This window comes from Anoplopoma fimbria, chromosome 17 (genome assembly GCF_027596085.1).
Source record: "Anoplopoma fimbria isolate UVic2021 breed Golden Eagle Sablefish chromosome 17, Afim_UVic_2022, whole genome shotgun sequence".
NCBI classification, from domain to species: Eukaryota; Metazoa; Chordata; class Actinopteri; order Perciformes; family Anoplopomatidae; genus Anoplopoma; species Anoplopoma fimbria.
This window is the reverse complement of record NC_072465.1, coordinates 7,596,850-7,610,169: the sequence shown is the minus strand read 5'-3', so window position 1 is coordinate 7,610,169 and position 13,320 is coordinate 7,596,850. Positions and strand designations below refer to the sequence as shown.

Here is a 13,320-nt window from a genome sequence, read left to right as displayed (position 1 = left end):
CCCTTTCACCCCTCAATTCCTCCCCAGCGCCCAATACAGCCCCCCTAGCCCCACTGATCCGTTTGAGAGGGTTTCACACGAAAGTCACTTTTTTGACTGGCCGCGTCGGTGTCACTCAGCATCTGACGCCAAATTTCGTGGAGGGGCTCAGCTCGCGTTCTCCTCAGTTTTTAGTTTTTTTTTATAACTCTGGCGGGCCTGGCAGTTTTCTCTCAGGAGTTTCCCCCAACACTACATACTTCTGCATTTCTGTCCTAAATGAGCAAAATGCAAAACCAAAAAATAGATGAAGAGACCAAGAGGGAGGGAGGAAATTGAGGAGGTAATTGAGACACTTTAAAAAGGAAGACATTGAATGGACCTTGGTATAAATCTTTTTTTCTTTTCTTCTCCTGTTTAGCTTTTATTTTTTCCCCATTTCCACCAGGAGGCGAGTAAGGGAGAAGCATATATGTAAAGATGAATGAAAGGATCACAAGGTGCATTCTTTTTTAATCCAGGACGTACTTTAATGAAAAACCCTCTCCCCAAAAAAATGGCCTACTTCAATTAATTAAATGTGATATTTTAAAATTTAATTAGCGTTTCAGTTGTTGTAATTAAACAGTTTCATGTTGAGGTCTTCATGCTCTGGTCACGTTCCTGTACATTTTCATTATACAAGATTTCACCGAGTTTTATCAATAAATTAACACCAAAGTAGTTTGCAAAGTTTGTTTAAATGTAGAATACTCATATAAAAAATCTAATATCTTCTCTGTGACTTGCGAAATGTGCGCACCCTTTTACTGCTTCTCTATAAACTTCTGTTGTTCTCATTAAGGACATTTTTGAGGATTGAGGAAGTGGTTTTTTTTCATTTCTTTTTTTTTTTTTTTGTCCCTTCCCTTTTGTTCTGCTTTGTGTGACCGTGTTGATGTTAATTTGTTCTGCCTGCTCTCGTCTAATTAAAAGAGGGCCAGGACAGGTAGGGCTCTCAGCGGGCATCTGCTCTGTGCCAGTTCTTCATTTGCTGAGTGTTTGTGTTTATGCAAAGGGGGCCTCCTCCTGCATGTTTAATCCAGAGCAAGGCACCAGCTTTTGTTGTGTTTAGACCACATACCTCCAGTCCCTCTCAACAACTGCAGCCCGGGCTCTCTCTCTCTCCCTCCCTCTCTCTCTCTCTCTCTCTCTCTCTCTCTCTCTCTCTCTCTCTCTTTCTCTTACACACACACACAAACACACTCAACCACGGCGCGCTACTTCAACTACTCCATAGCTGCTACTTCCACTGGCAGCTTTCTGCTCCTCTTCAGAAGTGGATTTGAAAACACTCAGTGCTTGGAGGGACTCTGCATCAATATACAGTTTCATGAACATGATGAAAGTCTGTTTGACTGATCACGGGTGAGTCTGTAAAGATTTCATTGTGGTTCACTGCTTCTCTTTTATTTATTTCTCCTCCTTCTCCTCATCCTCCTCTCTTGCCTTTTATGGGACGCTGGTGGATGTGTGCGCGTGCATGTCCAGTGTGTTTGGAGGCGTGTTCTGTAAGTGATTGACAGAGCTGGTAATGGGACGTTGCTTAGTAGGAGTTACTACTACAAGGCGGTAAATTAAATACAATGTAGTGTGGTATCGCAAATTGATGAAGTATCAATCAAGTTGTGCGTAGAGCTGAAATGGCAGATCTGTTATCATTTGAGTATTAGTTATTCAAAAATTGTATATGTTTAAAATCTGCAAGTTAGCTCTTTCTAAATAAAATTATAGTAAACCAAATAATTTCACGTTTTGAATTGGTAATCGGACAAAAAGTCTAGGGTTTTTGGTCCGATTTTCCATTACTTTTATGTTTTGTCATTTTTTGGGGGACAAAACGATTAATTGATTAATCAATCTAGATAATAATTGACAGATTTGTTGACGGTGCCAATACTTGTTAGTTGCAGCCCGAGTTGTGCGTCTTGGGTTGTAATTTCACATATAAAGAATTGTTTGGTCAAAGTTCCTGAATGATAAAATACACTTCTATATGAACTACAACTTAGTCAACACAATATCCGGTTATCTCTGAGTCTCTAAAGGTGTAAAGAGGTGTCAGAACATATCTAAGTGCCTCAACAAGGCTCTCGACATGGCAGCGGCTGAGTCGGCAGCACACAGCTCACGGCGCTTACACTGCTAACAGCGCTACCACTGCAAACAGTGCAAACAACGAAAACAGTGCAAACAACGACAACAGTGCTGAGGGGGAACAGGAGGTATAACTACTACTACTACTATAACTTTAACCCTCTGAACCCCACAACCCGTTGGCAGGTTCCACAGGCATGTTTTCTTTAGATAATTGCCAAAAATATGACTTTAATCATAGACAGAAACTTTAAAAAGAGAACTAATCATCACATTTCAGACGGTCCTTGATCAAGTCACGTGTGAATGCTCCTGTCGGGAAAAAACAACCAAATCTAAGCTGAAAATAGTGATATTTCATTAAAATCAATTAATTCTACATGTCCAAATCCTGTAAAGAAAAAGAAAAAAAAAAAAAAGTGACTTTTACACTCCTCAGTGCAACTGGGAAACCATGAAGAGTCACATGACAAACATTCATGTAATCTTGACTGAACATGCAGGCTGTTCACAAGAAGCAGAGTAGAGTGGAGAGGTTGTCACTTGTGGGCACTTGGATGCATAGATTCCATCTTTCTTTTTCAAATATTATAAAAGAAATTATCCAGGAAATTAAACTTAGTTTGTTTTTTTCTTTTTTTCTTTTTCTTTTTATAATTTATGGTATTATAGCTGTGTTAAACTGCACTATAGACATCATTTTTTTCTGCCTATACCTCTTGACATGATTGTGCTCCTTCCAAAGAGATGTTGGATTTGTACGTTACAGTGAAAAACTGAAACTTCCTGGGGTATTTGAATAGATTTGAATTGTGATGAAAATGAAGAAGAACACGGGCGATAAGAAGAAAAAAACAAAACAGTTGTATAAACCGATTAAAGGGGGACTGTGTTGTGTAAGTTAAACATTCACAAACGTTTTGAACTCATCACCCAACAGTCGTCATATATTTGCATTGCCCTGATGTGGATGAACTGTGTGTATTGGCACCCTGCATATGAGTGCAAAATGTCCCCCCCCCCCCCACCCATGTGCTGCAGGGTTGGAGGTGATAGTAAGTGGTAACCCCACGGTGATGCGTGAGGGCATTAGTTCCTCCCTCCACTCATCGCCTCTTGTTCTGCCTTTTGTCTTTGTCTGGGGAAATGGAATCTGCAGCTTATTGATATTAATAGCGCTCAGGATCCGTGGTCGGAGAGGAGCCGGGACCCGGGACGAGAGTGGAAACACGATATGGCCGGGTAGAATTGACGGTCCTCCTACTCGACAGGCGCGGTGGGTTTATAAAAATAGGATTGTATAATGCTCACTGCGTTGTCGCCCTTTGTGTGCTGCACTGTACTGTATGCGATCAGGGCCAAACTTTTTCCGAATGATCTAATTTCACGTGCCAAGTGAGACTTTTTTTTTCACATGTGTGGATCCTGAGCCACCCCAGCTGTGACTTCCCAGCAGACAAAATAAATGCAGTTTTCTTCTAGTGGATCAATAGATTAGAATTCCCTAATGCACAGAGTATAGTGTGCACTGGATATCCACATGATGGGTCTTTGGTTTTTTTTGTATTTATTGAGCTCATTTGAATAGTGTAAAGAAATGCGTGGCCCTGTTTGTTTTGGGATAGGAGTGAAATTCCACTTCCTTGGCGTTAAGGCAGCAAAGCTCTCTGTTTGCACTCTGCTACTTTGTTCTTAGCTCAGCAAAACGTGAGGGCAGGTCCAAAGAATCAAGGGGGGGGGGGGGGATCAGACAGGCCTGACATTCACCAGACTGCACTGTTGCCTTTTAAGCTAAATAAAAGAATACGAAAAAAGGCACCCAGAATAAGGGCTGTCTGGATTGGAGTTGCGTTTAATTGGTGGGTTTTGAGTCTGTTTGCGTGTCAGAAAGTGCTGTTGTTTACAGTCTGTGGTGGTGTTACAATGTACTGCCAGGGTCCTGCCAATCACATCAAAAAGACAAAAAACAATACTTGTTTTTTTTCTTTCTCTTTACGAGATGTTTTTCATTGAATCAGTCCTTCTTAATAAAAAGCCGAGAAGAAGCAAAGAAAAGAGGGAGGAAATAGTGTGCAGTCAGCCCTTTTTTTTCTTTAAGCAGATCGGATCATACAGTGAGCAGCTGCGTTTTTTGAGAAGTGACTCACGCTTTAGGTTTTTCCTGAGTACAGACAGCGACTTGGAAAAATCTCCTGCACACTCCCTTAAAACAAACACCAATGACCCTGTACACACAGTGGATATCACTGACTGTACACAGCTCCAACTTCTCCTACGCCCTCTTCTTAGTCACACAATGCCCTTAATACGGATTCACCAGCCTTTTTTTCCCTTCTGTTTTATTCAGACATACCCAGGCATGATAAATGGACACTGTCGATTTTACCCAGGTGTTGATGCAAAAGTGATCGAAACAACCCGGGACGGGGCTGTAGAGAGGCGAGAGACAACTCTGGCAGCGTCCTATTGACAGCCATTGAGTTGAGCATTGATTAATATGGTAATGACGTGTGAAGGTTCATTAACGAGCCGCCACAGAAGTAGCCGCGGATACAGTGCTAAGCGCGCTCGGGAGTAATTAATGGAATAACTTTACTTTAGTGGTAAATATTCATGGGGCCCTCATCTTTTTTTTTGTCGGCGCCGCGTGAAGAGAGAGAGGCGAGAGAGGAGAGCCGGTCCATTAGAGGGGCTGAAGAGCCGTCCACGGTGAATGGCGGCCCTTTTGTTGGGATCGGGGCCGCGTTTCAGCGGAGGGGGTATTAATTCATATTTTGTACATGCGATCTTACAACCAAAGCCAAAGGCACCAATAACATACCTAGGACTAGAGAGCATATTGTGAAGCCGTGACCCTCTCACCACCACCACCACCACCACCACCCTCACTAATAGGGAAGTACACTTCACAGGTTTGTGGGCAGAATAAAGCGAGTCTTTGTTCGAGCTCAGATGTAACCACCTCGGTTCATTACCATAGTAAAAAAAGACCTTCTGATTGTCCATTTCATCTGAAAATACGCTGTTTGCATGTTTTTTTTTTTGTTACCCCCTCCCCCTACTCACAATTACAATGTAGAATGTGGTATTTGCATAGAGAACGGAGACATTTATTTGGATTGTGTAGTCCTCTAAAGGTGTCAGGCTAACGCTGGTGCCATCCATTGCACACAAAAGGCCTTGCCATGAGATTTTTCTTTGTCAAAAAGTCATATTTTTTTCCCACTCTGTTAAACACCCACAAACACCTTTTCAAGACTTTACAAGAGAACCCGGCGGAATGCTCCCCAGCTCCCTTTTGTCTTTTGAAATTGTTGCATTTTGATTCACATTCTCAGCCCGAGCCTCTAACTGAGCATGCACATAACCCACCTGGGTGGGTAATTATCTCAACCAGGAGTTGTTCCATCCCCTAAAATCTCGATGTGGGAGTGCGTGATGGGCTCGGTTTTCTCCCAGCCCGGGCGAAGCAGCGTGTGCTTGTTTATCCTCACCCTACGTTCTCCGCACCCCCACGGCTCCAAATGGCAAACATTACAGCTTTGTGCCGTTTGAAATGGAGACAATTATCTGTTTAGGCATCACAAGATGGGCATTATGTTACAAGGAGAAAAAAGGCGTACAGCTGCTATCAGGATCCCGCCGTTGCCTTTTTTTTTTCTCACCCGATATGAATTTTCCGTCGTTAAAATGATGGAACATTTATCTAAATGGATGTTATGCGTTGGGTAAACTCATTTAGCTCCCGGGGCTCTTTCAGGTGATGGGAATTAATGATGTTTAGTAGTTTGAAAACTGAAAATATCTGTCATTTGTCACCACTCGCCATTGATTTACGGTTCCATTGATGATATGTTAATTGAAGTGTAATGAATCACAATAATAGGGCAGTTGTGTGGGAATGGTCCATTTTCGATGATTGTTCAACCCTCGGTAGAGTTCAGAGCGAGATGCATGTTGACTCGCGTTTTCAACAAGGGCATTTAACACATAATTAATGAAACTGGGCAAGTTGGACCGGTGTGTGTGTGTGTGTGTGTGTGTGTGTGTGTGTGTGTGTGTGTGTGTGTGTGTGTGTGTGTGTGTGTGTGTGTGTGTGTGTGTTTTTATCTATTCTCAGTCTGCTTTAGATAAACACACGCCTGGCCACAGTTTTGACTGCCAAATGTAAACGGCAAGAAAAGAACAGTGGGAGTTGGGAGCTTTTCTTTTTTTCATTTTTTTCATATTTGGATATGCTTTAATGCTTTTATTCAAATGCACCTGAGATATTGCCCCACAGTCACTTCTCAGTTTACCATAAAAATAAGATTTTGTTTCCTTCTCACTTCTTTTTTTTTTTTTTTTCATCTTTCCTCGCCTGGGTTGAGTGCTCAGTTAGGAAAGCTGTGTGCATGCAGATCAGGGCCGCCCAGGGTGGGTGGGGTGGGGTGGGGTGGAGAGTTGGGGATGAGTCAGGGCAGAACAGGTACACTGTGATCACCGCCCCCTCTGTTGAGCATCTCCACAAAGTTTTTGTCTTGCAAATAACCCGCTCGCTCACGTTTGTTATCGTCGGGCGGGGGCAGTTGTAGTTAACAGACGGATGGAAATGCGAGGACGTGCCTTTGACGGGGACAAACAGTCACCCACGGGACGGGACTCGTAAGGGCTCCTTCTGCCCTGAGATGTTGGCTGCAGGTGGAGGCGCACTGACGGGCGCAGCTCCATCCAAATGCGAAAGGGGAAGCTCAGGAATGCAGGGGAATTGATTTCCTCCTCATGATTTCCCAGAAACACGTATCTCGAGACTGTTTGTGCACGTTATCAATCCTAATCAACAAAGCCAACCGGTGGGCAACTTGTTATTAACAGCACTTAGTTTACACCCATGTACTTCTTTTGCTACGGAATTGGCTAGTGGCTGCCTGTTGACGAGCATCAAGGCTCTGCACAGTAATCATTTCATAATTATAAATAATTCTCCGTCTTGTGTCCGCAGGGCGAGGAGGCTGTTGCACCACCGCTGGAACTGAAGATTGCTTTAAAGGAAAAGCAAGTCCTTGCAGAAGGTAAAAAACACACACACAAGAATCCGGTCCCTGGGTGTGAGTGCTGTATTGAATTGGCTTAATAATTAACTCAATGCAGTGGGGTTGTCTTGTTTGTGTACGGTATTTTTGCAGTGTGTATGTGTGGGCTAAGAGGGCGAAGTGGGGGGGTCAGACAGGTGCTCTGACAACTGCTGATTAGAGACCAGCATGGTGAGTGATAAAAGGACCCCCCCCTTAAAGGTCACAGTTGAGTTAGTTGGTTGTGTGATAACTCGTTTGAAATGATGTTGCACTGATGACTAGCTTGTAGGAAATTAGTTTGCTGAATGTGGTGTTGGTACATGTCGACGTTTGCTGGGAAAAAAGCTGGAATACACTAATGCCAAGTTTACCAAACAAGAGGAGGGATGTGTAGTTATCGTTGACATCTCAGCCATTTTGGTGGAGGTCTGCTGTTTGCTTCTTTCACCCGTCTCCCTATCTGAGCAGCTTCTGAGGCCCGCAGGATGTGAAGCTTTGGCTGGTGAGGCCGAGCAGGACTAAGTGTATATGTGTGTGTGTGTGTGTGTGTGTGTGTGTGTGTGTGTGTGTGTGTGTGTGTGTGTGTGTGCGTGCGTGCGTGCGTGCGTGCGTGCGTGCGTGCGTGCGTGCGTGCGTGCGTGCGTGCGTGTGCGTGTGTGTATGTTGTTAACACTTCAGGAGCTCCGGGCTTCAGAGGAGCCGTGTGTCTGTTTTCTGTCTCCCAGCGCCTTCATCCTCACCATCATCTCTGTCTCGTTCTATTTTTCGTCCGTCTTTATCACGTCCTCCCCGTCCGTCACTTGCTCCCTCCCCCGACACGTTGTGACTCGCAGTGACGGCCGTGCATGTGTTTTGTTTTAGGCTATCACAGAACAACAAGGCTTCTCTAAGCAACAGAACATGTGAGGTGTGACTCTTGTTCAACTAGTGAGTTAATTATATGACTATTAAGATATAGAGCAACATGCCCTGCCCATGGAGGGACAATTGGGAAGGCTAACAGTCACTCCTTCAGTTTTTCTTGTGGAAATATTAGTATTTTCATAGAATCATTTCTGTCAATCAACTCATGCTAATTGCTGATATTTTGATTCCATGTTAAGTTTAAACAAAATGTAAAACTGTTCAAGTGTTATTGAATACATTTCTTTACACAGCATTAAAAAAAATGGTGAATCCTTCAACTCTCCATGTAATCCAGAAGAAATGTCCAAAGGCAAACAGTTAAGCACTGAGCAACAGTACAATAAAAATGAAATAAATCAAATGATATCCTTTTATAGAAGGGTTGATGACACCTTCCGGCTCCGTAGAGTTTAGAAAAAAGTGAGAGCAGCAGTAACTGTTGTCCTTTACAGTCGGCAATGGCTGCAGGACTTCAGCCGGACTAGTTCCCTCTTCGTAGCATGAGGAGGCCCTCACCGCCTCATCACAGCCTACACTCCCTCTTTCATTTGATTCAGACAATTACCCCCACATTTGGGAAAACAGACTTAGAGCAAATTGAAGTGGAGGATTCCTGTTGCTGCTGTTTATCTGGAGTGCATTCTCTGCATAGTCAGGTCCCCTCCTCCCCCCCCCCCGGCTCCAGATGTGAGATCAGCCCTGAAAGGTCCTCCACATGGTATTGTGGAGTCACTGTTGATGTGGCTAAAATGGGCCGGATGATTGACACAACTTTCTTAATGTGATTTTGATTGCATCGCTAATGCAGAAATCCCTCGAGCAGCTTATGGGATTAGTATGTCTTAGCGCAACAGACTCTAATGTATGGGTTTGTGTGTGAAATCACAGGGCTCATGTTTGTGTACAGTTAAACCAGCTATACTAGAAAAAACATATTTATTGTTAATTGATATGTGAGAAAAAACGTTTGATTTTGGTATTCGGGTTACTTCTTATCAAATGGACGTATCTTTTTACATAGGGTGACCTCTGATGTGTGCTGTGAGCAGGCCCGCTTTTCTCCGGGCCAATTTATTCAGACCCAATGACATCCAACTTCCCCAAAAAAGTGCTTTTTCTTTGGAGGATCCTCAGATGACCAAAACACATTGGGCTTCAAAATGTTATCTTCTCATTCTGGACTTCATTTGAATTTCATGAATCCGTGTAAGGAAGAGAAGAACGCATCACCCAGTCACTCTTGTAACACGTCCATTCGCCCTCCTGTAAATGCCTCACTTTTTAAATTGCCTCAGTTCCTGCTTGTTGAGGTTGCTTTATTTAATCCACTTTTTTTTATGGAGGTGTTGAGAATAAACAAGCGGATTCACGAGTTGGACCCACGGAAAGGTCGTGTGCAGATTTATGCTGGGATGTAATAGTTCCCTTGACTGCATTTATTGCTTACTTTAGAAAAAAAGAGAAAAAAGTAATTTCTTTATATCAGCATCGAGCTGAAAATTGCCTTGTATTAGTATTAGGCTTGGTAAGCTTCTAATTCTGTGGCATTTACAGCTGGCTGTGTTTCCATGCATTTATAACACTTTGATTCTTAAGAGCCCCTTTAATCGCTCACGCCGAGCTCAGGACATAATAAACAACTCGCCGTGGCAAAAGTGCCACATGGGGGAGATTTCCTGTCAGAAAATTTAAACGCCTCCGTCGCTGGCGTTTTTTTGTTGCTGTGTTTTTTAATGCACCGCAAGTACCGTAATCTACTCTCCGAGCTCGGGGGCCGCTGTAGTTAAAAACAAGCGACAGGCTGAACGGATGCACGACGGCGTGACAATGAAAAATGATCGTCCACCCACAAAAGGCGTCGCAACGGAGAGGCAGAGCAGAGGCTGTAAAGCTTCGGCGGGCCTCTTGCCTTTTTTTTTTTTTCCTGTCGATTGAGATCACAGGATGTGTGTCGAAGCCTTCTAAACACCCTCGCTGGCCCGCTGTCTGCTCTCCCTATCTGATGCTCAGCTCTCCCACGGCTGCATCAGCTGCTATCAGAAACACACACCAGCAGGTTACCCTGCTCCTCTGTATTGTCTCACTAAACAGGTTTTCACCGTTAAATGCATGCCTCATGCCTGAGTGCAATATGTCACACAACACAGCGACATTCTTGTTTTCTCTTGCATCTCCAAATGCTTTCATGTGAATTATCTTCCGGCAGCTAGAAAAAAAGAGCTCCCACTGATAACGCTATCGCAGATGTGTTATCTGGAAGCTGCTTAAAAATATAGTTTTGAGGAAAGAAGGCGGTTTGGCCAAGTTTCAATCTATTTTTCGATCATTGCAAACAGGCGTCCATCCTTTTGGTCGGAGACATGTTGCCGGACGCATAGACCCCGGTCAGCCGGGAAAGCGAGGAGCTTTGATAACGTCTTCTTGCAACCAGGTGCAGACGGCTAACGTGACACAGCCTTGTGTGAGATTGACCGAGGCCAAGGGAAGTAAGCAAATTCCGTCCGCAGATGAGTTGTCTTACGGGGAGATGAAAAGAAAATCACAAAAGTGAAAAAAGTTATTTTTTTTTTAGCTTTGGCCTTGTGTCTACACTTCAGAAAAGATGAAATGGAACTAATAACTTGGATTGATTTGTTATCTTCTGTCTTTTTTTGTAGTCTTTTTTGTGGTAACCAAGGGTGCATCTGTCCCACTGGCTTTACTGCAAAACAATATACTGTACTATCTCTGGTGGGGCATCAAATATATACTGCCCCCGCTCCCCTAAACAATAATATACATTTATATATTACGACACACTTGTTTATGGTTTCCAGCCAGACTAGAGAAGGTCTCTGACTATGTAAGGAAATAATAATAAATAAGAAAGAAAAAGTTTCCAACAAGGCGCAGTCTTTCTTGTTTGGATAGTTTTGACTTTGTCGCAATCACTTCACGTCATGGTAAATATCAGTTTGGCAGTCCGTCGGTTTCTCCGTTTATTTTAGAAAACAAATCCCTTTTAGGGATGAAGCACCTGGTGGGGCTACTTAATGGAACGGCTTCAGCCCCACGCAAATAAACAGCTTGCTTTTTTCAGTGTGAGATTAGGAATGAGGCTGAGAGGGAGAGAGAGAGAGAGAGTGAGAAAGAGACAGAGGGAGGTGGCTGAAAACCAAACAAAGACAGTCAACATGTGGAGGGGACAGAAAGGGGGAAGTTAGACGTCTACTTCAGACTGCAGTTGACTTTATTTATTGTATGTCTATAGAAATGCATGTGAACATTGAACCTGGATGAGATGTCATGCTGAGCTTTATTTAAGTCCACCATTGAGTCAGCAGTAGGAGTCATAAATACCGTATGTTAGTCTTTGTTTTCCACACTTTCACATACAAAAACATTCATGGCCTTTTCTTAACCTGGAGGAGATAGCGTGCCAACCAGAGTCAAAGACAAGAGGTCAAACATGGAGGAGAACAAGTGACCAGCGACTCAGGCTGCTTTTCTCTTAAATAGCTCGACATGCTGTAGGAATTTGTCAGAAATGGAGCCTTGTTAATCGGGCATGTCAAATAGTGGCTCAGTTATTTCAATCAACCATTAGTTCACCCCAATTCAGATGATATATTGTGAACAATTGGGTTCCCACTCATTCTCTTGTTGGATTGTCTGGAAGATATTTTGTATGCTGAACCAGAATTTAACAGCTAAGTGAAACATTTTTCTTAAATCAGATAAATCTGAAAATTCAGTATATGAAATTTACATGCTCAACACTAGCATTGTACTCAGTCTCCATACCGGTTGAGTATTAGCCAAAATGTGACCGTTTGAATCCAATATTAAAACCTCGAATGTATTGAAAGTATGTATTGAATGGCCACTCAAATAAATAAGCAATACTTATTCCTTATAACAAATACTTACTGCACTTAAGGCCTGTTCACATGTACAACTGACTCCTCAAAATCCATCTCTGTGTCTCGTAGGGCTACGCTAGCGGGTCAGTTAGCAAGCTACTACTACGTTCCGTTTATTCAAAATACGTATTTGTGCCATTAACGTGTTTCGTCATTTTTTGGCAAACAGCTTGTGTTTGTGCTTGTGGAGCAGGTTCTACTCTGATAGGGTTGAATAAAAGTGATTAGCGGTGGAAGCTTGGACTCTCCGGCTCTTTGTTCCCTTAAAGGTCAGCAACATTAACGTTGGATAACAGTGCTGATTCAAGTGTCAAGGTTCACCAAAGATGAACTAAACATGAGAAATTTGGATATGGTTTAACTAAGGCATCATCATCATCATGTTTGCTGCCATTAAATACAAATGAATTTATACTCACTTGACTGTAAAGCCACATTTGTATTTTTTTTTGCATATGTTTCTGTCAATTATACAGGGTTCTCAAGGATCCTTAAAACAGTCTTAGAAGGCAATTCATTATTTCATCTAATAGTGAATTAAAATGTCAAAAGCGACGTGGGAAGCGGGATTTTATTATTATTTTTTCTTACAGATGCACTGTCAGCTTGCTAGTGTCAACATGGAAAAATTGGCTATTCAACCAAGACTTCCTGGCATGGCTGAAACCAGTACCAGGCAATGTTTAATGGTATATTTGAAGTGTTTCAAACCCGGTAGATGACAATGAAGGCAGTGGAATTCCACGTGCAGAGTGAGGCTGAGTGTCGTTTGTTTGTGCCCTGCCCCGAGTGCTTTAAGTTGAAAATCTCTGCCACTAAAAAAACGCTATATGTACACTCAGCCTAAGAAACATAAAGCTGCCAGCTTTGTGTCTTGGAAAGTTGATTCAACCACTGTTTGAGTGTTTTCAAACAGTACAGCTTGCATCTGTGAGAGACTGTTAGATAGTGCAGAGGGAGGGCCAGAAAATATGATTTTTTCAACTTCAGAGTGGGACAAGGAAAGCGGGAGGCTATTTCTACCCAAATGTGGGTTTATTTATGTAATCAAATGGAGGCAAGGTGGAGGCATTTTCTTTTTTTTTTTCAACTGATATTTATTTACAGTTTTCCCTCTTTCGCTCTGGTTTTGGCCTCGGCCCCTGCGAGTGTTTTCATAAACAAAGTCTCTCCGGCCGGCCAGAAAAAACACAGGGCCGCTCAGTGCACTGAAAACAGGAATGACAAACACCATTAGCCGAAAAAAAATGTTTCCATCTCATTGCAACTATGTTATTGTTTACTTTACCATACGTAGCCTAATATGGTTACCTCCCTGTCAAAGCGGGGCCCGAGCGGAGCCG

At 42.9% G+C, this 13,320-nt stretch overlaps 1 protein-coding gene across 4 annotated transcripts in view; it reads left to right on the top strand.

Annotated features, from left to right (window-relative positions):
- The window catches only part of foxp1b (forkhead box P1b), a 149,544-nt gene that overhangs the window by 42,644 nt on the left and 93,580 nt on the right, over nt 1–13,320 (top strand). For all 4 annotated transcript variants that reach the window (XM_054617894.1, XM_054617896.1, XM_054617895.1 and 1 more), the window contains one exon: nt 7,097–7,166. The gene's annotated coding sequence lies outside the window, so the exon portion shown is untranslated. The remainder of the gene's footprint in view (nt 1–7,096; nt 7,167–13,320) is intronic.